This window comes from Miscanthus floridulus, chromosome 1, assembly GCF_019320115.1.
Source record: "Miscanthus floridulus cultivar M001 chromosome 1, ASM1932011v1, whole genome shotgun sequence".
Lineage (NCBI taxonomy): Eukaryota > Viridiplantae > Streptophyta > Magnoliopsida > Poales > Poaceae > Miscanthus > Miscanthus floridulus.
Window position 1 is genome coordinate 132896348 of NC_089580.1, and position 24078 is coordinate 132920425.

General features: G+C 41.1%; 2 pseudogenes; both read right to left on the bottom strand.

The window, feature by feature from the left end:
- The window catches only part of LOC136463435 (3-oxo-Delta(4,5)-steroid 5-beta-reductase-like), a 32940-nt pseudogene extending 23162 nt beyond the window's left edge, over window positions 1-9778 (bottom strand).
- Window positions 9779-11214: 1436 nt separating this feature from the next.
- LOC136463445 ((S)-8-oxocitronellyl enol synthase ISY1-like) lies at window positions 11215-11815 on the bottom strand (annotated as a pseudogene).
- Window positions 11816-24078: the final 12263 nt, after the last annotated feature.

Here is a 24078-nt window from a genome sequence, read left to right on the forward strand (position 1 = left end):
CTTGCATTGAAGATATGGAGACACTATCTTATTGTAAACAAATATGAGATATTCACAGACCACAAGAGTTTGAAGTATATATTCACTTAGCCCGATCTAAACCTACGACAAAGAAGATGGTTGGAATTGATCAAGGATTACGATCTAAGTGTACAGTACTATCTGGGAAAAGCCAATGTAGTTGCAGACACATTAAGCAGAAAAGCATATTGTCACCATATGACAACCTTAAACCAAAGACCAGAGTTAGCACCAGAAGTTCACCAACTGAATCTACAAATTGTACCACAAGGTATCCTAAATGTCCTACACATACATACAACCTTGGAAGATCGGATTAAGCAAGCCCAAGAAAAGGATGAAGAAATACAACAATTCAAGGAGAAAAATAGTAAGAAGGAACTTCTAGGATTTAGGGTCGACAAGCAAGGGAGGTTATGGTATGAAGATCGAATATGCGTACCAAAGGATGAGGCACTCTGAAGGTTAATATTGGACGAAGCACACCATTCAGCCTACTCTATTCACCTAGGATCAACCAAGATGTACATGGACCTCAAGCAGAGATACTGGTGGACCGAAATGAAAGGAGATATCGCAACGATGCGATACGTGTAGACAAGTCAAGGCAGAACATCAATGACCAGCAGGATTACTTTAGCAATTGCAAATTCTAGTATGGAAATGGGACGAAATCAGAATGGACTTTATAGTGGGATTGCTGACGACACCAAATGGACACGACTCAATATGGGTTATAGTAGACTGATTGATGAAAGTGGCGCACTTTATTCCGGTAAGGACTGATTACAAGGGTAACAAGCTAGCACAACTATACATTGACAACATCCTTAGATTACATGGGGTACCAAGCCAAATAGTCTCAGATAGAGGGACTCAATTCATCGTCCGATTTTGAAAAAGCTTACATAAAGCTTTAGGAACACGCCTAGATTATAGCTCAACCTATCATCCACAAACTGACGGACAGACAGAAAGAATGAACCAAATATTAGAAGACATGTTATGAGCCTACGCACTGACCTATGGAAAAGACCGGGAAAAGAGCCTATCGTTTGCAGAATTCTCCTACAACAACAGTTACCAAGCAAGCTAGAGGATGGCACCATTTGAAGCCTTGTATGGAAGAAAATGCCAAACACCATCAATGTGGTCTGAGGTCGAAGAAAGAAGCCTATTTGGCCCTGACATGATCAAGGAAGCTGAGGAACAAGTAGCTAAAGTCTGAGAGAATTGAAAGCCAACACAAAGTAGACATAAGAGATATGCGGATACCCGAAGAAGAATGTTGGAACCCCAACCTGGAGATTTTGTCTACTTAAAAGTATCACCCATCAGGGGTACTCGAAGATTCCAAGTCAGAGGAAAGTTAGCCCCATGGTATATTGGACCATATCAAATCATTGAAAGCAGTAGCCTACTGCCTGGAGTTACCTCAGGAAATGTCAGACATACACGATGTGTTTCATGTGTCACAACTAAAGGAGTGCCTGAGGGTACCAGAAGAACAAGCACCTATGGAAGCCATGGATTTACAACCAGATTTACAGTATTAGGAAAAACTAATCAAGATATTGGATACAATCACCAGACAAACCAGGGGGACAACAATAAGATTCTATCAAGTACAATGGAGTAATCAAACAAAGGCAAAAGCCACATGGGAAAGAGAAGACGATCTTAAAAAGGGATCTCCCTCTCTATTCGAGGATCAGTTCGAATCTCAAGGATGAGATTCTTTTTAAGGGGGATAGGTTTGTAACACCCTAAAATTTTGACCTAATTTAAAAATAACTAAAAATTTGAACTTTTTAAAACTTTGCATAGGAGCTAGCATATATAACCAACATAGGTGATTTTTACAAACAAATTAACATAGGAAAATAAAACTTGATGTGTGACACTTGGTGTGTGAATATTTGCTTGACTTGTTGAGCTTATCGTGGTACACTTTTGCATACTCATGCATTCAAATTTGAATTCAAAATCATTTAAACATGTGCATACATAAGCTAGGAAAAACAAAAAAAAGAAATAGAAATGGATAAAGCCCCATGGTCTCATTTCCTCCCCCGCTCCCATTTTGGCCCATAGCAGCCCACTCCACTCCTCCCCCTTCTCCTTCTCTCCTCGTGTGGGCTGGCCCAACTGATGCAGCAGCAGCCATAACCTAGCACCGGCCCAGCCTCGCTCGCGCCCTTCCCTCCCCCCCCCTCTCTCTCCAACGCCTAGGCCTTGCTCGCCTGCTCCTTCGTCCTCCTCGTGACTGGCAGCCGTACATGACACAACGCCGTGCGTCTTCACCCGCCAGGGCCACCCTGGTGCCAGTGAGGGTCAGCGGCGACACGACGAGACCTCAGGACCCCATGGCGCCCTTCTTTCTTCTCCTCTCCCCTCTTCTCCCTCATAGTGAGCTCGTCAACGTCGACGCCATGGTTGCCTCTGTGCCGAGCTGCCGGAGTAGCCGCCAAGGCACTTTAATGTGCGCATGGGCAAGGTTCAGCTGTGGCGACATGACCCGACGAGGTCAACCACGAGAGCACGTGGTGGATAAGCATGGCCAGGGAAAATATCTCGCCACCGGGACACTGACATAGCCAGCCCATAAATAGGCTTGGCCAGCGATGCTCTTTCCCCGCCCCCTTCACCATCTACTCAGCCAAGGGTAGGAACACACCATCTCCCCTCCACTTCCCCTTTCCCCTCCTTCTTTCCACTTTCTTCCATTTTCCCCCAAATTGGGAGTTCGCCAGCGCCATAGGTGCCGTCTCTTCTCCTCTTCAACTGCGACATTGGCCGATTGGAGTGACCGGTGAGTTCCAGAGCCCTTCCTCTATCTCCTTTGCTAGTTAGTTGGTCGTGTTTCTCTCTATGATGTGCTGCCACCATGTGCCCTACTCCGCTGAGCCGCCATGGCCATCGGCCATCACCGGCAAGGCCACCCCAGGGCACTACACCACCACCACAACACTCCTCACTTGCACACACGTACACATAGTTAGTTGTTTAGGATAGGGCCTCTAGGGCATAGTTCACCGCATGGCACCACCGTGACCACTCCGATGAGCCGCCATCACCGCCATAGGCACCCATTGCCGACGGCAACCCCACCATCAGCCACGGCGTGACCCCACGAGCACCGTATACCTATCACACGCCACCACCGAGGATCAACGCTGCCGACATGGCCAACTTCAGTGAGCCAGTTCTCTCCTCCCTATTTCCAGCGATGCGGCGGTCACCCCTGCCTACCGCCATTCCCTATCTCCCCGTCTCTGTCTCTGACGTGTGGGCCAGGCACGGAACGGCATTGCCATTACCTTCAGCCCCATCCGTCTCTCTCTCCCTCTTTCACTAACACATGGGACCATGCCATAACGCCGATGCCACCATCGCTGCTGATGTAGGCAGGGTGGCCCACCTGTCATCCACACACACACACACCCCACACACACAGCGCAGGTTACGCATTAGAAAATGTTGGGTACACCCGTCTAATGTACATAGAGGGTTAAAAATACATCTTCCAAGTTTAGAAAATTTTCCAAAAAAATTGTAAATAAACTAGATGCATTTGGGAATTTAATTCACATATTTTCATGCACCAAAAAATGCATATAAAATTTCACCTAGTTAAATAACTATAGGATAAACTTCTAAAATATGTAACTTTTAAACCCTAACTCCTTTTCGCATGAAAACACCTCTAAAATTCATCTAAAATCCAACCCTATCATTTCCACCTAGTGCCACCATATAGTTCTATATTTGCTTTTGCCCTTTTCTTTTGTGGTTAGCGGTAGTCTTATTTCGATCGATTCGCCCGACAGACGACGGTAATCGTCAGGAGGACGAGGACCCGAATTTCATAGACGTGCCAAAAGGTGACAACGATGAAGGCAAGTCCTAGCTCCCCTCCCTACCATCTTGCTTAAAACCATTGAAATGCTAAAACATGACTATAAGATTATTACCCTAGAATATGAGCTCAGTCAATGTGACATGATTATTGTTGAATTAAGATAAATGGTTATCTTGTTATTTTATGAGCTCTACACCATGAATAGACTTAGGGATAATTATGGAACTTAAAATTGTTAAACCTAAAACTAAACCCCAACATGGGGCGAGTGGTGGTAAACTATGGAGGTAGTTTACCATGACATGGATGCCTGGAGAGGATTCCTATGTGAGATACTCGCCTCGGTCACATAAGGACCGGTTTGTAGTCCCTCTCACCTAGTGAGTTATTATGTATAGCCACATGTCTATATAGGTAGGCTTGATCTCACAATCCGTTAGATAGAAGTATAATTTCTACTAGGAGGCCGATGTAGGCAGCGGAATATCACGAGCCGACACGGGGATAGGTTTTCTTCCATGGTCCAGTTGGCGTGGATGCTATGTGATCTTCCACATTAATCTTTTGGTTTTTGGCCGCGTTCGAGCCCTTGATTTTCTTGGCCATGTTTTCTTTTGTGATGATTTGGTATCATCATGTTGGGGAGATTTGGTATCTTCTCGGTTGTGTGTTTTCAACCCCTGAGAAGTCGTAGTAGAGTTATATGGATATCTAAGGTCGCGTACATTTGGGTATGAGGTCTCGTTAGGTCTATTTCTTCCACTGATCATGATGAGGTTTCACCTATCGTGTGGAGAAATTTGTACACCTCTGCAGAGTTACTTAAACCTATTTGAATAGCCACGTCCTTGAAATGGGCAAATGCTAGGATGTGATACTATGATTAGTTTTTACTTTTATGTGTAATGAAACTAGTAATGAAATTGATGCTAATCCAGATACTAGTGGGAATGGTAATACTCCGCTAGGACCAAATCCTTAATTATAATCACCACTACACTTCTATTTCCACCCTATGGTTAGGGCTTGCAGAGTACGTATGTACTCACCCGTTGTTGACACACAGACCTCAGAATGGAAGAAGACTATGACTTCGTTGAGGAAGCGTACCATGAGAACTAGGATTCCCATAAGGAGATACGTTCGTAGGAGTATGACATCGAGGCTAGGGTTTCAGCCATGCTCAAGTTGCCTATGGAATAGGATACTGCTTCGTTGTATAATAATCCCGCTCTAGAGACCACCAATAATGTCGTTTCACGGTTGTAGTCTTTCGCTAGATATATAGCCTATGACCATGCCCCTTTGGGCCACTATTGTAAGACCTTATTTCTAGCTATCAATAAAGCTCAGAACATTTTATTATATATCTGTGTCCCATTCTTATGATTTGTGTGTGATCCTGGCGCAAATACGGATGCACATAGGACTCTCAAATTGAGGGGCCGACAATGATGTTGGTAGATTACAATTCTGTAGTAAAGGTCTTGCAATAAGTTTCACTCTCTTGATGAGAGATTCTACCAACCCATTTTGAGTATGAACATATGGGACCGAGTGCTGAACTTGAATTCCTGAGACCATGCAATAATTATTGAAGGCACGTGAGGAAAATTCAGTAGCATTATCCATTTGGATAGATCAGATTTGATGTTCAGGATATTGTGCTTTAAGTTTGATAACTTGTGCAACAATCTTGGCAAATGCATGGTTCCTCATGGAGTGGAGACTCACATGAGACCATCGTGTAGATGCATCTATGAGAACCTTGAAATACCTAAACGGCCCAGAGTAGGGTGGGCGTTCGGTTCTCGGTTCGGTTTTCGGTTATTGATGAAATTTGGTTCCTAGAAAATGGGAATCGATCAGTTCCAAAAAAATTTAGGAACCGAGCATTTCGGTTCTCGGTTATTTTGGTTCGGTTCCGGTTCTAAGCGAACTAACCGAATTTTTTCAGCAAAGGTTAATACAACAAAAATTATACATGTTTTAAAGCAAATTTAGGCAACATTGCCTCTAATTTAGATAGTAATAATTGATAAGGGAACAATAGAAATATAGTAACACAAATACATAGCGATTCAATATGAGACATCACACAAAAATCAAATGTAGTCTTACAAAATACAAGTAAGTGTAGTAAAATTCATGAATTTCGGTTCTTTCGGTTAATTCGGGTATCCAAGAGTAGGAACCAAAATTTTCTCAGTTATTTCGGTTCCCCAAAATTTGGAACCGAATAAGGAACCAATTTTTTTGGTTCTAGTTCTTTCGGTTTCGGTTCCGATTCTTTCGGTTTGGTTTTTCGGTTTCGGTTAATTATGCCCACCCTAAGCCCAGACAATGGTTGAATGGGACCACATATGTCACCTTGAATGCGTTCCAGGAACTTTAGAGGCTCGACATGAATTTTGAGGTAAGAGGGCCTCAAAATTAATTTTCCCATGGCACATGCGGTGCACACAAAATCTAAGGATTGGAGAAATTTTGCATCACTTAAAGTGTGACCAACATAATTGCTTATAATTTTCCTCATCATCCCGATGCCAGGATAGCCAAGGCGATCATGCCAAGTTTGGAATGTGTTAACATTCTGAAAAATTACTTTGTAAGCAACATGTGGTACTAGTTTGATGTATGTGTAGTACAATCCAGACGGGAGTGAGGGAACTTTTTCAAGTGTCTCTTTGCCACATCCGTGATCTTCTATAATGAGAAGGAACTCCTCATTGCTGTCCGCATGGGTTTCAACATGGAACCCATTCTTACGAATATCTCTATAACTCAATAGGGTATGCGTTGAATCGGGGTACAATAGTGCATCCTCAATTGTTAGCGAGGTACCCATAGGGAGCATAATAGTGGCCCTACCGGTGCCAACTATTACAACATCGCGTCCAGCGATTGTTAAAACATTTCCTTTGTTCTTTGTGAGAGTTTGAAAATATTTTATCTCCCTGAGTATAGAGTTAGTGGTACCACTGTCCACTAGACACATTTTCTTATCCATCAGATCGACTCTCGTACAATCTATACAAAATGGAGAATTTGAACATGTAATTCTCAACAAATATATATAGAATACATACAATATATAGGTATCAATTGTGCATAATACAAATTACAATACCCAATTTGCTTTATAAAGTACAGACAATGACTAGCCTATTACAACATCCACAAGCAAACAACATCATCCACAGTAAGAACATAAGGTAGCAAGGTATCTCAAAGTGTCGGAGCCTAGTTAAAGTCTCCAAAGATGTCGCCAGAGGCAAACTCCATGATCATGTTCTCCGCATCAGCAGTGTTGTTCCCATCAGGTGGTGGCAGTGTCTTGGTGTTGCTTGTTCCCGCAGGAGCGGTGTAGGAGCACCCAGGGGCATCTTGCATAGGGATGTCAAGTTGGAAAGCTTGTTCCATGTTGACATCAGGTTGGGAGTTGAAGTGTGCTTCAAATTGTCCACCTTGATTGGAACGTCCTTGATTGGAGCGTCCTCGTCCCACGGAATTCAAGTATAATTCCACCAAGTGCTTAGGGGTGCGACATTTCTGATTCGGGTGGCTATAGCAACCACACTTGTCACAAGTGCTAGACTTGTTAGGCTTCTTATTGTTCGACTTAGAAACATCATTTCCCTTATTAGCACCACGAGACTTACGTTGTCTCTTGCGCTTGTTCTTCCCTTTGAAGTTTCCAGGATTGCTAGAGTTAGTAGCATTCTTTTGTTGCTTGCTCTGAATGTTAGCATGTACTTTTGGCAAAGGCTTAGTGCCCACAGGACAAAGGTTGGAGTTCCAAAGTTTGAATTTCAACCTCGAACTTCAAAACCGGACAACTTTGGCCCTCCAACTCTCGAAAAAGTTCAACTTTCAACCTTCTGGGCGGTTTTGCGGGTGAACAGTAACTTTTGATATATTTTGGAGCGCCGAAATTTTATATTATTTTTTCGAGCATCTTAACATCCTCAAATGAAAAAACTGAAAACTACAAAGTTGTAGATCTCATCGAGGTCTACAATTTACATATAAAAATTATCTTCATCCGACATCGTATTGAAGGGTTTTCTATTTTTTGAAATTTGAGTCTCATCATGCGATAAAATATGGTGCTGAAATTTTATATTATTTTTTCGAGCATCTTACTGTCCTCAAATGAAAAAACTCAAAACTACAAAGTTGTAGATCTCATCGAGGTCTACAATTTACATATAAAAATTATCTTCATCCGACATCGTATTGAAGGGTTTTCTATTTTTTGAAATTTGAGTCTCATCACGCGACAAACACGCGTGATGATACTCAAATTTCAAAAAATAGAAACCCTTCAATACGATGTCGGATGAAGATAATTTTTATATGTAGATTGTAGACCTCGATGAGATCTACAACTTTGTAGTTTTGAGTTTTTTCATTTGAGGACGTTAAGATGCTCGAAAAAACAATATAAAATTTCGGCGCTCCTGAAAATATCAAAAGTTACTGTTCACCCGCGAAACCGCCCAGAAAGTTGAAAGTTAACTTTTTTGAGAGTTGGAGGGCCAAAGTTGTCCGGTTTTGAAGTTCGAGGTTGAAATCCGAACTTTGCTGCAAGTTGGAGGGTGTAAATTGAACTTAACCCGAATGTAAATGGAACACAGTAAATGGCAAGTATATCCAGTATATTTCATTGATCTGTGATGTACATATTTATACACCCGTATGGACGCCATGGGGAAATGCGTGCAGGTAACCGCCCATGGCGCCGACGGTTCGAACGACAGAGGGAGAGAGGACCGTCAGCGGTTCCCATGCCGGAGTTGTCCTCCAGATTCTGGGCCTCCGTGGGGCGCGAGGACATGGCGACGTAGAAGACGTGGGTGATGTCGGTCAGCGGCGTCAGGGCCTCGGGGACGGCAGTGGAGTCGGTGAGGTCGACGGAAACGTGGGCAGAACGCAAACCTGAATTGTGGGCAGCGTGCACCATGAACCGGATGGCTGCACGCAAAACGTGCACACGAAACTTAAACAATCTCGAAGAAAATAAAAACTCGCACACATGTAATGGGCTAAACCAATCTAGCCTAATTTTTTAGACCCAGCCCAGTCGCCTTTCTGGCCCGGAAACAAGAACATGATGCGATGGTTCATACTGATGATTACTGAGCGCGGATTTGTAGAGTAAAACAAAGTAGCCGTAACTTGACGCAGCAGCAGCTCCAAGAAAGGAACTTATCCCACGCACAGCATATGAACTCCATGATATAAGCCAAGGACCCTCGGCAAGCCACACCGAAGACAGCAACAGTATTGCCAGACCAAGGACACTCAGGCGATGCCCTCAAGAGCGAAGCGACGTCAATCCGTCATCTAGCGTGTTCGCTCGTTGGTTTCAGCTAGGGTTTATCAGCCAGCCAACAATATTTTCCTCTCACAACAAACCAACACCAGCCGAGTTTATCAACCCATAAACCAACAGCGATGCTATCGAGCTAGTTCCACGGTTTTCACCGAAAGTCCCAAGGGACGAGCCGACGAGGTCTCATGGCGAAGTCTTCGAGAAGGGAAGCGATACACTATGGCACCGCCATCGCAACCAAAAGTCGAAGACCAAGCACAGTTTTGGCTCGAAGACCTTGACACCCCCAAGCCTAACATCATTCAGACTAAGCAGAACTTTCTCTCAAAGACGACCTTGACAAATGACACCCCACGCCTATAACACCACCATTCCATGCCCGTGGCTGAGATCCGTACCAACCGCCGCCGCCACAGCGCCTAGCCTGGAGCAAGAAGTAGAAAAGACGCACCTCCCCACCGTGGCGCAATTCTTCACATGCCGATTACCAATCCAGTCACAGGATCGTCATTTGGACACCAGAAATTCCTAGGATTATCACAAACCACCTCCGTCATCGCTCATCAAGATGAGTCTTTGATATCCATCCACATCAGGAATGGTGAAAAAAAAAATGCAACCACGCAACGTGAGTTTCTGTTGCAGAGTATACTAATACTGAACAACAGAGGTCCATGATTGAAGAGCAGCCTAGCTGTGCCGTGTCTGTCTCTGCTTTGTCGGAAGGAAGCAGAACCCAAATCAGATTTTGAAGAGCCAATCAGTGACTTGTCAAAGATTCTGACAACCACCAATCGCAATCAGAATTAGCGCACAAAGAAGACGTGCCTCCGTTGAGCTTCAACTACTAACTCAATTGGACCACTCCAGATTAAGAAGTGAAGACAAGAAAAGACGAGACACGAATGAGAATAGCTCTGAAATAAACAAGCTTTTGCGCCCCAGGTTTTCCATCCCATCAGATGCAAAAGAAAAACTGGACCAAAAAGATGGGGGCATCCGAGGCAAGATTGGCCTTGTATATGACTGAGACAAGTAACAATGTCGCATTTAGAGACCAAATTCCAGGAAAAATGTGTAGCAGGGAAAGACTTGCGGCAGCCAGTGTTATCAGTTACTGCATCCTACCCCATTCTTGCAAGGCTTTAGCTCTTTGCTCGGTTCTCTATCTTTCTTGTAAGGCAGTGGTGTATTCGTTTGATCACTGAGAAAGCATAAAGATATGAAAGCAAGCAAGACACTGATTATTAATACCAAAACGAAAGATTCCAGTGACTTCTCAACATGTAGAGCCATCTCTAGATTCCTGTTCGTTTGACTTATAAGCCGTATTTTTTCAACCAACGAACAATATTTTTCTCTCACAACAAAATCAACCAACAGTAATTTCAGCCATGGCTTATCAGCCAAGCGAACATGGCAAAATGTGACTAAAAAAAAGGAAGGGATCCACGATAGTAGACAAAGGATATGTACTGATTTAAAAGAATGAGTAGATAGGAAAGAATCAACATTGATAGTGAGCTTTGAGAGCCAATGCAATGATATAGCAATGCTTGTAATGAAAACATTCGATCAATAATTCAATGTTCACACAGTTACTGGGCAATTATTGCCAGCCAAGGAAGAATAACTTATGAGCAATGTGTTGATCTCTAAAACATATTTACTGATATACAACGAACGAAGAACCAGAGCCTTACAAGAATGCACCACAGATGGGGAAGAATTGATTTATGTACCAACCGATTCACGGATAAAGCAATGCTCGAAATAAAAACATTCAGTTAGTGAATACACACACAATTTCAATCAAACTGATGCTGAACAAGAATAACTTATTTGCAATGTGTTGATCATCTTTATTTGTTCCTAGTATACAACAGTATACAACATGCAAACCTGGCAAAGATAGCAAAATGTATGAAACAGAACTAAATTACAAGAGAACTGGAAGTTCATAAATGAGCAAGATAATATGGCACAGAAAGGATGCGATCATGCGAAACAACAGTAGAGAACTGAATTGCAGAGATTGAATTAGGGAACAATCTTGAAGACCTTCATCTTCTCGATCCATGTGTTGAAAGAGGTGACAGTGTTCCTGAAGCCCAGGAAGCCATGCTCCTTGCTTTTGTTCATGCTGTCCAGAAGCTGGGTCTCGACAGCAAACATGGCATCGACGAACCACCAATTGGTGATCTCGTCAAGCTCTGTGGCTACAAGGTCATTCTTCCTGACAATCTCCGCCCAGACGGCTTCCTTCCCGGCCATGGCGTCCTCGAGCCTGAACCTGTTCTCCTCCCCTTCGTAGCCCCGAAGTGATCGGCAAGTATCGGCCACAGCTGCTTCCACTTGAAGAGATCCCCGTTGCTGCAATTGAAGGCCTCGTTCTTGGCGAAGGGATCGACGGCGGCCCAGATCTCGTGCTCGGCGATAAGGTCGGCGTCGGAGGCGTCGCTGAACCCGTCCCAGGTGACCCTGGAGCCGGGCCACCGGAGCGTGGCGCCCTCCTTCTGGCAGATGGCGGCGTAGACGCAGAGGCTGCCGACGAGGTTTATGGCGCTGCGCGGGGAGTAGCCGAAGACGGTGGTTTAAACTATAATTAAAGTACTAAAATAATTTACAAAAACAAATATATTAGGTTTAAACTAAAATAGAAAAATACTAAAATTAATTTAATATTTATGTATCATTAATAGTATTAAAATAATATTAAAATTCCTATAGTATTAAAAGTTTTCTCTATTAAAAGATACTTCTAATTTTAGTATCCTTTTAAAAATTTTAATAGTAGTATTATAGAAGTAGCTTTTCTCTATTATTAAAAGATACTCTCCCCCCGATCGTGCAAACAATCTGATGTTGAGATCCCGAATTTGTGTGTTTTGCTTTAAGTTTATTTGGTTCTGTACTGTGGGTAGAATCAAGGCTATTATGAATTTTTGTAGGTTTAGTATATTCGTGCAGTGGCAGTTGAGTATATTCGCTGTTTTGTTTTTAGTTCCCCTAATTTAGCAGTCAAGGATGCTTGCTTCCTTGTAGCAAACCATCAAAGTATTTTTTTCCTGTTGCCATGAAAACTGATATGTTGTTCACATGTTACCGCAATAATTGCCTGTTTGTTCAGTTTACTCAGATTAGATTTGCTCATGTACCAATTTGAAGACAACCATATTTCAATGGTGGTCACATTTCTGTTTTTAGCTGGATTAGAACTGATCTGTACATTCTATATGGACAAAATATGATATTCCTGTGTACGAGTTGAAGAATCCCCCAAACAAAAAGCAATCTTGGTAAGTGTTGAACTATATGGAACTATACTTTCAAATGTGAGACATCTTTGCCTCTTTGGCAAAGAAAACTAATCTCTATTTCTCTAACTCTGTTCAGAAGTTAAAATAGAACCATCTTTATGATTTGGTAAATCCGTTGCTCAAGTTGTAGACTTACCTTACTTGGTACGTGTAGGCATCTTCTCTTTCATATATTTATGATGATAGTAAACCTTGTATTAGTAGATTTGACGAAATCAGTGTCCGTATGTGCAGATTTGTCTTATATTTATTGTATTTCTCAGTTTTTCAGTTTCCTAGTTTCAGGGCTTTTAGTTCATTTGGATCTGTATTGTGTGTTTCAGTTTTTGAGCAGCAGCAGCTCATTATCAGTTCACAATAGCTTGCTTTGCTCAACTTAAATATATATTGTTTTGGCTTTAGTCTGAATTATTTCACAGCAACTAGGTGTTGTGTTTTTTAGTTTTTCAGTAATAGAGTTTCAACAGCAGTCAAGTATAGCAGCCTGCTGATTCTTTCATAGTGTTTTGATTTATAGTGGACAACAGTAGAACAAGGATACCAGATCTTGAGTTTTACTTTTTTTGGGTCTATTAGTTATGTATGTTGCGGCAGTAGAATAATTGAATTCAGATTTTTTTTGGTCCAATTAAGTTATCATTTCAGTTTTTTATTATCATGAGACTTTAATTTTGTGAGATTTCCAGTAATAAAGTTCTTTCAGCTTCAGTACATTATTAGTATGTCTTTTTAGTGCTTTTAGTTCTAAAACTTCAGTTTTAGACTACAGGTATCATGAGAGTATGAGACTTTAGTTTTGTTACATTAGATCTTCAGTAATAAAGTTCTTTTAGCTTTAGTACATCCAGTTTTAGTTTTAGTATGTCTTTTTAGTGCTTTCAGTTTTAAAACTTCAGTTTTAGAACTGCAGGTATCACGGAGAAAGCACTACAGGTATCGTTAGACTTTAGTTTTGTGAGATTTTCAGTACTAAAGTTCTTTCAGCTTCAGTACATTCAATTTCAGTTTTAGTATGTCTTTTTAGTGCTTTCAGTTGTAAAACTCAGTTTTTTAGTCGGTGTGAAGTTCAGACTTGGTTTCTCCGTGATACGTGTGTCGCTCCTAATTAGCAGCTCGAGCATGGAATTTATTTCAGCATCACATCAGTTTAGAGCTTTCAATTTCAATCTTATTATGACTGCACATATCTGCCACCATATATTGCTTCACCATGTTCGCTTGGTTGATAAGCCATGGTTGAAAGTATCGTTGGCTGATTTGTTGTGAGACAAAAATACTGTTCGTTGGCTGAAAAAATACGGCTTATAAGCCAAGCGAACAGGGCGATGTTGAGTTTCAGTTTCAGTCACACAAGGTTTGGGGTTTCAGTTTTCTATGTTGCATGCAGTAAATAAATTTTAGAGTCCTGAAATATAGTTACAGTAAACCGTGCTTTCAGTTTCAATTATTTTAGACTATGCAGATGGCGCCTTAACTTGTTGGCGTGTGTACCTGTGTTTTCTATATATTGATTTCAGTTTTTTGATTTTGTCCTGGATTGATGGTCGTAGTAATAGTATATTTGGATTATAGATTGGCCAGTCATGAACGTAGTTAGCTTTATTTATTTCATTTCAGTGTTTTCTTATTTTATTTCAGGGTCACTATTTTTTCACATTTTCTAATGTTTTTTTTTCTGAATCAGATGGCTACAAAAAGGAAGAACTCTACGGACCATGGTGGTAATTCATTCTCTGTTCGAGTAGGCCAGCATAACAAGTTTTTTAGGTTTGAAGATTTTCAAGATGACGAGTGTGTAAGCATATCATTTGTAGATAGTCTATTTTTATATTTGTTTGTCAATTCTTATTTTTATCGTGTTTGCCTTTATTTTTCAGGTTGTGCTGATGTCTGCTCATTTAGAAATGATGCAAAAGTTTATTAACTTTTGTAAGGAGAAGGTATGTTAGTTTTGGTTTTCAATTCACATGTTTTTTGACTTGCATTTGTCTTATTTTTGTTATTTGACTATTTTTTTAGAAAGTAAAATATGTCCAGGAGCACCCTGATAGAACCAAACTCAACCTGCATGAAGAGAACGAGGTTTGTGTTTTTTTTTTTGTAATTTGGATATGTGCTTCTTTTTCATTTTTTTGTTTAAAACTACTAGGAGTCCTTCAAAAGAAATATCTGGATTCCTTTTTTGATAGTTTCAATTTAGTTATTGACATCTTTTGTATATTTTTTTTGTTGTTAGTGTGTTGTTAAGTTTATTATATTTTCTCTTAGGTTGTTGATGAGTTATGTCACCTTGTTGAAGATAATTCATATGGGAAATGCCATTACTGTAGTATGCCAGCAGAAAGTTTAGTGCTCAGTGTTTTGCAGATACTCCTTGATGCATCTCAAAACCTTGGGAAGAAAACCCACGGTTCTCAAGTTGTATCTCAAAATTGTATCAATGAAGCACACACTACCCATCCTTGCCATAAGGCACCTGCTTGCAAGGTTTTGGTTTCCTGTTTGTTATTTTCGTTTTCAGAAGTTTGTGTGATTACGCAAAATCAGTCGTTTTCTTTTACAATTGGTCGTACATGTTAGCCCATGTGCACGTGTCCTGTTTTAATTGGTTGAAAGAAATCGACTGAGACACAATAAAAAATCAGCCGAATGATGAGTAGGATGGCTTGATTGAAGTAACCAGAGAGCTCTGAAGGGTTCGTTCCCATCTACAGTGAAGAGAGGTGAATCCACAAGCCATTTACAGGTAGGCCTGGGCGTTTGGTCTGACCAAACAGAACCGATCAGTTCTTCGGTTATTTCAAAAGTTCGGTTATCTAAAAACGGAGGCCGATCAGTTAGTTTCAGAACTCAAGACCGAGCAAGTTTGGTTTCGGTCATGACCGAACTAACCGGCCTAGATAAAACAACTACTAAATAGTATAATTTGCTGCAAATTTTAGCAATATATTTTTCAATTTCAAGTAAAAAATAACAATACAACATATAGATTAAACAAAGTGATAAGAGTGATGATGGATATAAATCCACTAGAATAAATATTATATTACTAATAATAGTCTAAAGTACACATTATGTCAACAAAATACAAAAATGTTCGGTTACCTGAGGCATATAACCGAACTAACCATAAAAGTTTAGGTAGTATGGATTCAGGACCGAACTAGTGACCGAAAATTTCGGTCTCAGTCACTTCAGTTTCAATCTCAATTAGTTCGGTTCAGACTTCGGTCTTTGGTCAATTATGCCCACGCTAGGCACCGGCGTCGATCTCGATCTCCTCCCCTCCGGTGGTCTCTGTGGCACCATGGCAGGTGGAGAGATTAATAGATCGACACCCCGGTGAAAAATTTATACTAGCTAGTATAATTTGTAGTACAGATAATTAATTTAGGGATTTCGGCTGATGGCGTTGGTTTCACTAATGTCCATTGTGTTCTCCTTCCTCCACGTGATCCAATGTTATCAGCTCTAGCTCCACCTCTGGAGTATCTCCTGTGAGGTATGTCTTTCTCTTTTCCGAGAAATTGAGTCGAGTGGTATGTGTAATCGCTTTGGCGATCTTTTCTCCTTTTGGTTGTTTCATCATCCATGGAGTTAGGGTCGCCTACGATGCTGAAGGTAACAAATACCACACGTTTTGACGAAGAGCTCGTGCATTCAGTTGTTTAAGAGCTTGTTTTGACGAGGTGCTTGTGCATTCAGTTGTTTAAGAGCTTGTTGACGAGTTCGACGAGCTAACTGTTGCAACAACAAAATTATGTGAAGTTTCTTTGAAAGCTTTGGTCTTGTTTAGTTGAGCTGTGTCTTTTGTAAAAGCTGTTGTGAGTTGTGGGCCGTGAAAAACAATTGTGAAAAAAGCAAAAGACCATTTAGTTAAACAACCGTGGCTTTTGTAAAAATTGTTGTTAGCGGACCTACATGTTATACATGGCCCACATGCCATCGTCGAGAAGGAAATCGGCTTCCAGCCAAAAGCTCGGCGCATACACTTCCCGATGGTGGTGCTCCACTAGGTGGATGCTCCGATTGCCGCCGCCGACGATCAAAAACCTTACAAGGATTATTGTGTAACTTTTGTTTTTGTCATGGCTCTCTCTGTAAGGTTTGCAATGCAATGTTTTATCTATATATGTGGAATATAGCACACGGTTTCTAAAAAAAAAGATTAAAATTCCGGTATTTATTTTCCCTCTGTACAACTACATATATACTACTCAGCAAAGGCACGCTACAATTCGCAAAGTCTAAGGTGATGTTTGGATCCGGTGATTAAAATTTAGGAGGTGTGTCGGAAAGATATTGCATGTGGTGTTCGGATAGTAATAAAAAAACAAATTACATAATCCGTCGGTACTTCACGAGATGAATTTTTTAAACCTAATTAATTCGTCACAGCACATGTTTACTGTAACACTACATTGTCAAATCATGTACTAATTAGACTTAAAAAATTTATCTCACAAATTAGTTATAAACTATATAATTAATTTCATAATTAATCTATATTTAATACTATATACATATTAAACATTCAATGGAACCGTGACTAATCTAGATGGGCCAACCAGACACCACCTAACGCACTACTGATCGGTGATCGCGCTCGGCACAGAGCGCGCGACCAGCGCGCAAGCAGGCTGGAGGCCTGGCCTAGCTCGGTAGCCACGTGCGGGAGAGGCAAGGGCGGAGCCCACAAACCTGTCATGTTAGGCGAGCGCGCTATCCGATCCGGACTGGCCCAACAATACGAGGCAATCAGCACGTGCTGACGTAAGATGCTAATTGAAGTTTTGAACTAAGCCATTCAACTATTTAAAATAGGATAACTTTCTTACCAAATATTTATTTTTAATTTCGTTTGCACCGTTGCGTTTCTTACTATGAGATCTGCAAAAGTAGACCCATGGTGCTTATGCTTTATAACAATTTTTATATACTTGCAACTTATATTATATATAAGTAGCTAGTTATGTATTAAGTGTGTAACTATTTATGTTGATAGTTCAGCTACACATGATCATTCACCCATGTTGATTAGGAGCGCTACAATACACATACCAATCATATTTACAGTAGGCATACTAATTAGGGGTGATTAGCACCACACTCCTAATTGTCACATACGCACCAAATTTGGTTTCTACCCGTCAAACCAATAAGAAGACACCGAATTTGGTTTCTACGAGTCAAACCAATAACGAGACATCACCAACGTATGTCACTTGCACTCATAATAGGGTGTTGACCAACCCTCAAAAGACAAGTACTGGGATTAGGGTCCGCAACATAGGTCAGGATTAGGGATCACAAATTGGATTTTTTTTAGAAAGGACGGCAAAAGATTTGCCACGATTTCTATTAGACGAAGAAAGAAAAAAGACAAGTGCCAGCCCAGTTTTTTGAATGAAAACTGGACCAGAAAAACCATACAACTGAGGAGAGTGCCCCACTCATCCTGCACAACTTTGGCACAACTGTCACAACTCACGCCACCACTTGCAACTTGGTCGAATTGACCCAACTAAAATCAAGTACTCAACTGTCAACAACTTGGCCGAAGAAACCTCAACTAGGAAAAACAATTTAGAGCACCGAGCACCATCACCCTTGGAGCACCGAGCCCCGGCAACCTTGGGGAAGCGTCATTCCACAGCGGAACTGGATCGCCTAGCAAAGCCTTCAAGAAGGAAATGACGTCAAGAGCATCGACAAGCTAGCCCGTTGAGGGAAGGTTTTCACCTGCAAAATGCAGCACGTAGGAGGAGAGGAAGAAAAGGATGCCTCCAAGGAGGGCACGGCGTTGTCCAAGCTTTCGTCCCGACCTCATGCAACCTCCATATTGTCGCCGCCGGAGACCAAACCCTACCAGGGAGGCAGGGTGTGGCGATGGCTCAGCAGCAACCCCACCCGACCGCCGCCCCAAGGGACGCCGGTCAGGAGAAAGTGCCGGGAGAAGCCCATCGAGACTCCGCCTCCCGCCAGAACCGGCAAAGCCGGCCAGAAGCAAGCAGAACCGGCCAGCTCTGCCACAGAAAACCAACCCGAGGAAGGGGAAAGGCAGCTGACAGAGTGTTTGCTACTTTAGTTGGGATTAGGGGCCGCAACCAACATAGACAGCTAGGCATGTATTCCTAATGTTGCAATGAGTATAATAACTTGCCTCCCAGTTAGCAGCTTATGCAATGCTTGTTCTAATTATTTAGCCCTCTTACCATGTCGCTGCTTGTTTTGTTTCGGGACTATTTAGACAAACAAATTTATCATGTAGTTGAATAACCTATGGTCTTTCCTACTTTATGTTGTTGTCACTTGCATTTGACCCTGAGAAGTTGTTGTGATGGTCATGCAGCTTGTAGTGTTTGGAAGTCATAATACTCAGAATCTGTCATTTTCTGGATATCTTGACGCTTGCTCAGAATATAACTTGCTACTTGCTCACAATATAACTTGCCACATAACTTGCTTAGTAATATTTCATTTTTTTTGTAAAATTGTTTCTTTTAGTTTTAGTTCAATGAGTTATGATTTTTAATTTTGCACACATCCTTTCAGGTTCACATGCCTTCCTAAATTGCTCATATTAGTTGTTCTTCAATATTTCCTGCTTTTAAATATTTTAGTTTTTTTTCAATGTAACTTTTAGTTAAATTTATTTTTTGTTTCATTGTTTCTTTTATTTTCAATTCAAATGAGTTATGAGTTTATTTTTGTTCCTTTCCGGTTTGAATGTCTTTCTAAATCCTTCGTATTAGTTGTTCTTCAATATTCCTTGCTTTTAAATATTTCACTTTTTTGTTTCAATGTTCCTTCTAGTATTTTTTTAGTTTATGTTTGCTTGTCAATTTTAGTTTTTTTAGGTATGTTGTCATTTTCAGTTTTAGTTTCTTTTTGCTATTTTAGTTTTTTGGTAACTTCAGTTTTAGTAATATCTTTCATTTTAATGTTTTTCATTGTGTCTACTTTAGTTTTCAGTTTCTCTAATTGTTTCTTTTAATTTTAGTTAAATGATTTTTTTATTTTTAGTTTTCAGTCAAGTTTTTTTTTCATTTTTTTAGTTTCAATTTTCAGTCATGTTTTTTTTAATATTTTTTAGTTTTGGTTTTTAGTCACCCTTTTTGGTTCGAATGCATTACTAAATCCTACATATTAGTTGTATAATAACTTACCCTATAAGTTGGCACATTATGCAATGCTTTTTCTAATAATTTGCCTCTCAGGGTGCAGTTTGTATTATTTTGGGTCACTACTCTTGTCTTTTTAATAAATGCCCCTCTAATTTTCAGCTAGCCCATGTTTCTCGGCTCAAATAGTGAGTTTTATAATAACTTGCCCCTATAGTTGGTAGCTTATGCAATGCTTATTCTAATAATTTGCCCCCGGGTTGTAGCTTGTCTTGTTTTGTATCGCTACCCTCATTTTTAATAAACACCCTTAGTTGGTAGCAAATCATGTTTCATTTTTTGTAATGTGTTTGAAAGTATCTAGGCCCCTAGTTGAGTTTTGGTGATTAATGATAATACGAGATTACTATAACTAACGTGTGTTTTACAGAGGCAATTAAGTTAGGTTATAGTAATGGCAATTGATTGGACAATCATGGTTGTCATGCCCCTACGATGGAAATCATTTCGGTTTTCAAAGGATGGACGACAAGGTTAAGGATGGACTAGTTCTAAGTGTCGTTTGGTGTTGAAGAGACACTTAGAGTAGTTTATGACTTTGTTTTTCCTTTGGCCATACTATTAAGGGGGGTATGGACTAGTAGCTTGACCTAGGTGAGTCTAGTGGGTTAGGTGTGGTGCACACTTGTCAAATCTAGCACTAGGTAGCTCAGGAGTAGCCCTAAGATCAATTGAAGCAAACTTCATTCACATATGATTTTGAGTTAGAAGTGAATGGAGGGTTAAATGACTGACCGAATGCTGGTCTAGTTATGACCAGACGTTGAAGGGTGAGTCCGGTCAGCTCATTTGATCAACTAGAGCCGTCTGGTTGCGTCCGGACGCTGAGTGAAAAGTGACCAGACACTAGGTGCCAGAGTCTGGTCAACTCCAAAGAGGTTCCAGAGAGGGAGTTTCCTAATCGGACACGTCCGGTCAGTACTGACCGGATGCTGGTCAGGATCCGGTTACTGACCAGACGTTGAACAGCGAAGTGACCGGACTCTGGGTGTCAGCATCCGATCAACATCAGTAAGGTTCTAGAGAGCAGTTTTCGTGACCGGACACAGGTCAGGGTCCGATCACAACTTAATGGCTCTATGGCTGGGATAACTGACCGGAGCGTTCGATCACCTTGATCGGAGCGTCTGGTCACCCCGTAGAGTGCTGACTCAACCTCCTAACAGTTTGTTTTGAACGAGGGGGTATAAATACTTACTCCACTCGTCCAAGGGAGGTCTCTTGCTCATTTGTTCAGCTGAGAAACACCCTTGAGAGTGCTAAGGAGAGCAAGAGCCTAGTGAGGTGATTGAGATATGAGAATCCAAGATTAAAGCCTCATTAGTGCATGGAGAGTAGCAAGTGTGCATCCACCCTTCTCATTAGGCTTGTTGTGGTCAAGTGAGAGTTCGTGCTTGTTACTCTTGGTGATCGCCATCACCTAGATGGCTTGGTGGTGATTAGGAGTTTGGTGGTCATCCGGCGGAGCTTGTGAATGACCCAACTCAAGTTGTGAGCGGTTGTGGGCGATTCACCGCAATGGAGTGTTGAAGAATTAGCCCGTAGAGAGCACTTGATCCTTGCATGGATCAGGGGGGGGGGCTACACCCTTGCGCGGGTGCTCCAACGAGGACTAGTGGGGAGTGGCGACTCTCCAATACCTCGGTAAAACATCGCCGTGTTTCTTCTCCTCTCTTTACTTTAAGCATTTACATTTGAGCAATTCATTTCTTGTCTTTAAATTCTTAGAATTGCCATACTAGAGTAGGATTGGAACTTAGGGTGCTAAACTTTTGTGCGGTAGAACTATAGAATCACATTCTAGGCACAAGGGGTGAAGTTGGCTAAGTGTAGGGTTTAGTTATTGCAAAAAAATTAGAATTAGCCCAATTCACCCCCCTCTTAGGCATCTTGATCCTTTTAATTGGTATCGGAGCCTCGTGCTCGCTTAATTAGGCTTAACCGTCTAGAGAAAGATGTCCCATAGGGATGGACCTCCTCCTATCTTTGAGGAAGATGATTTTCCATATTGGAAAATCCACATGAAGGCTTACTTAGAAGATCTAGATGTTGGAATTCTTAGAGCCGCCTCTCAAGGTTTCCTAAAATCTAAGGATCCCGCACATCTCCAAGACGATGAGGTCAATTATGATAAATGGAATGCAAAGGCTAGAAACACCATCTTTAGAGGCCTTTGCAAAGATGTGTTTAACCATATGCGGAACCACAAGGACGCCCATGCACTATGGTCGGACATTTGTGCGCTCCATAAGGGAACAAAGAGTAAGCGTGAGGAATGCTATCATATAGTTATGAAAAAGCTTAATTCATTTGAGATGCTTCCGAAAAAAGTGCTAATGAAATGTACTCACGCTTGAATGTTCTTGTAGAGGAAGTCAATGGGCTTGGACTTACACAAATACAACTATCCGATGTTGTAAGAAGATCTTGAGTGTCCTCCCCATTGATAAATATGGGCACATTATGACCATGCTTCATCAAGGTGATCTTTCCACCGCTACCCCAACTCAAATATTGGGAAAGATCAACGCACATGAGATGTATATGCACATCACACCACAAGATGGTTCTTCTTCCACCAAGAAGAAATACTTGGCATTCAAGGCTAGCCAAGAGAAGGGAAAGCAAGAATTGAATATGAGAGCTCAAGTGATGATGAAATTGATGATGCAAGTCTTACTCTCATGGTGAGAAGAACCGCCAAGATGCTTAAGAAGCTCAATAAGAACGGTGTCAAATTTGATGGTAAGAAGAAGAAGTTCTTCACTAGCAATAGAAGGAAGCCAATCTCGAAGATGGATTGCTATAATTATGAAGAACTTGGTCATCTAGCACATCAATGCCCTAAGCCAAAGAAAAACAAGCCATACAAGAAGAAGGATTTCCACAAGAAGAAAAATGGCAAGGCATACATCGTCGGTGATTGGCTCATGGATATTGATTCATCAAGTTGCTCATCCAATGATGATAGTGAGAACGAGAAGGTGGCCGCTATTGTGATTGACTCTTCACTATCTTCACCGACACCACCGCCATCATTCTCTACACACCAATGCCTTATGGCCAAGGGTGAACGAAAGGTACAAAGTGATGATGAGAGTAGTGGTAATGATCATGCTAGCGATGATGATAGTGATAGTGATGATGAATTTGAATCACCTTCCTATGATGATCTTGTCAAGTTGCTCAATCAATATACTAAAATCATTAGAAAGACAAGAGCTAAAAATGAAAAGCTAGAACTTAAGAATGACTCACTTTTAGCTAAATGTGACATAACGGAAAAAGCTAGTGTTGAACTTAGAGAAGCAAATGATGCTATATCATCCAAACTCAAGGAGCTCAAATCTTCTAAGAAGGAGCCTAAAGAAAAACATGATAAACTTGAGGGGATACATAATGAGCTCATCACTAGCTATAATATGCTAAAAGAAGAATATACAAATCTCAAGATCAATCATGATAATCTTGTTGTTTCTCATGAGCTATTATCCAATGAACCACATGATGCTACTAACCATGTTGTTAAGATTGATATAGCTACATCATGTGAAGATTTGATTATTGAGAGCATTGAGCAAGGTTCTAGTAGCAAAGGCGAGCAAGTGGTTGAGTCTAATAACTATGATGAGTATGTCAAGATCAAGAATGAGAATAAGAAGCTCAAGAAAGATCTTGAAAAGCTATCAACCACCAACACCATTGTGATAGAGAACCTTGACCATGATAGTGATCTAGCTCTTGAGAATGAGAAGTTTAAAGAAGAGAACAAGAAACTCAAGATGGAGAAAAATCATGAAGAACTCAAAGAAGAGGACAAGAAGCTTAAGTTGGAAAAATAACATCTCAAGACCAGCTTGAGCAAGTTTACAAGAGGTCAACATCTTCAAAGTGAGCTACTCCTGAATACCGTGATGAAGATGGATAGAAGTGGCATTGGGTACTTGGCGCATCAAGAGAAGAAGGCTCAAGCTCAACACCACCAACAACACAAGTCAAAGCCAAAGAGGTGTTTTGAGTGTGGACAAGAAGGTCACTTTGCCCATGAGTGTCAAACTCCTCCACCACAACCCTTGCCCAAGCATACTAGACCTTTTGCTTTCAATGCTCATTACATGCTTAGAAAGGACTCTAGTGGAAAAATGAAAGTCATGTTCTTAGGACCTCCCAACAAGAATAGGCCTAAGAAAATTTGGATTGCAAAGTCACTTGTTGAGAAAGTCAAGGGTCCTCAACAAGTTTGGGTCCCTAAACAAGCTTGATTTCTTGTGTGTAGGTAAACTACAAGACCGGTGGAAGTCATTGGGTAATTGATAGTGGTTGCACTCAACATATGACCGGTGATCCTCGTAT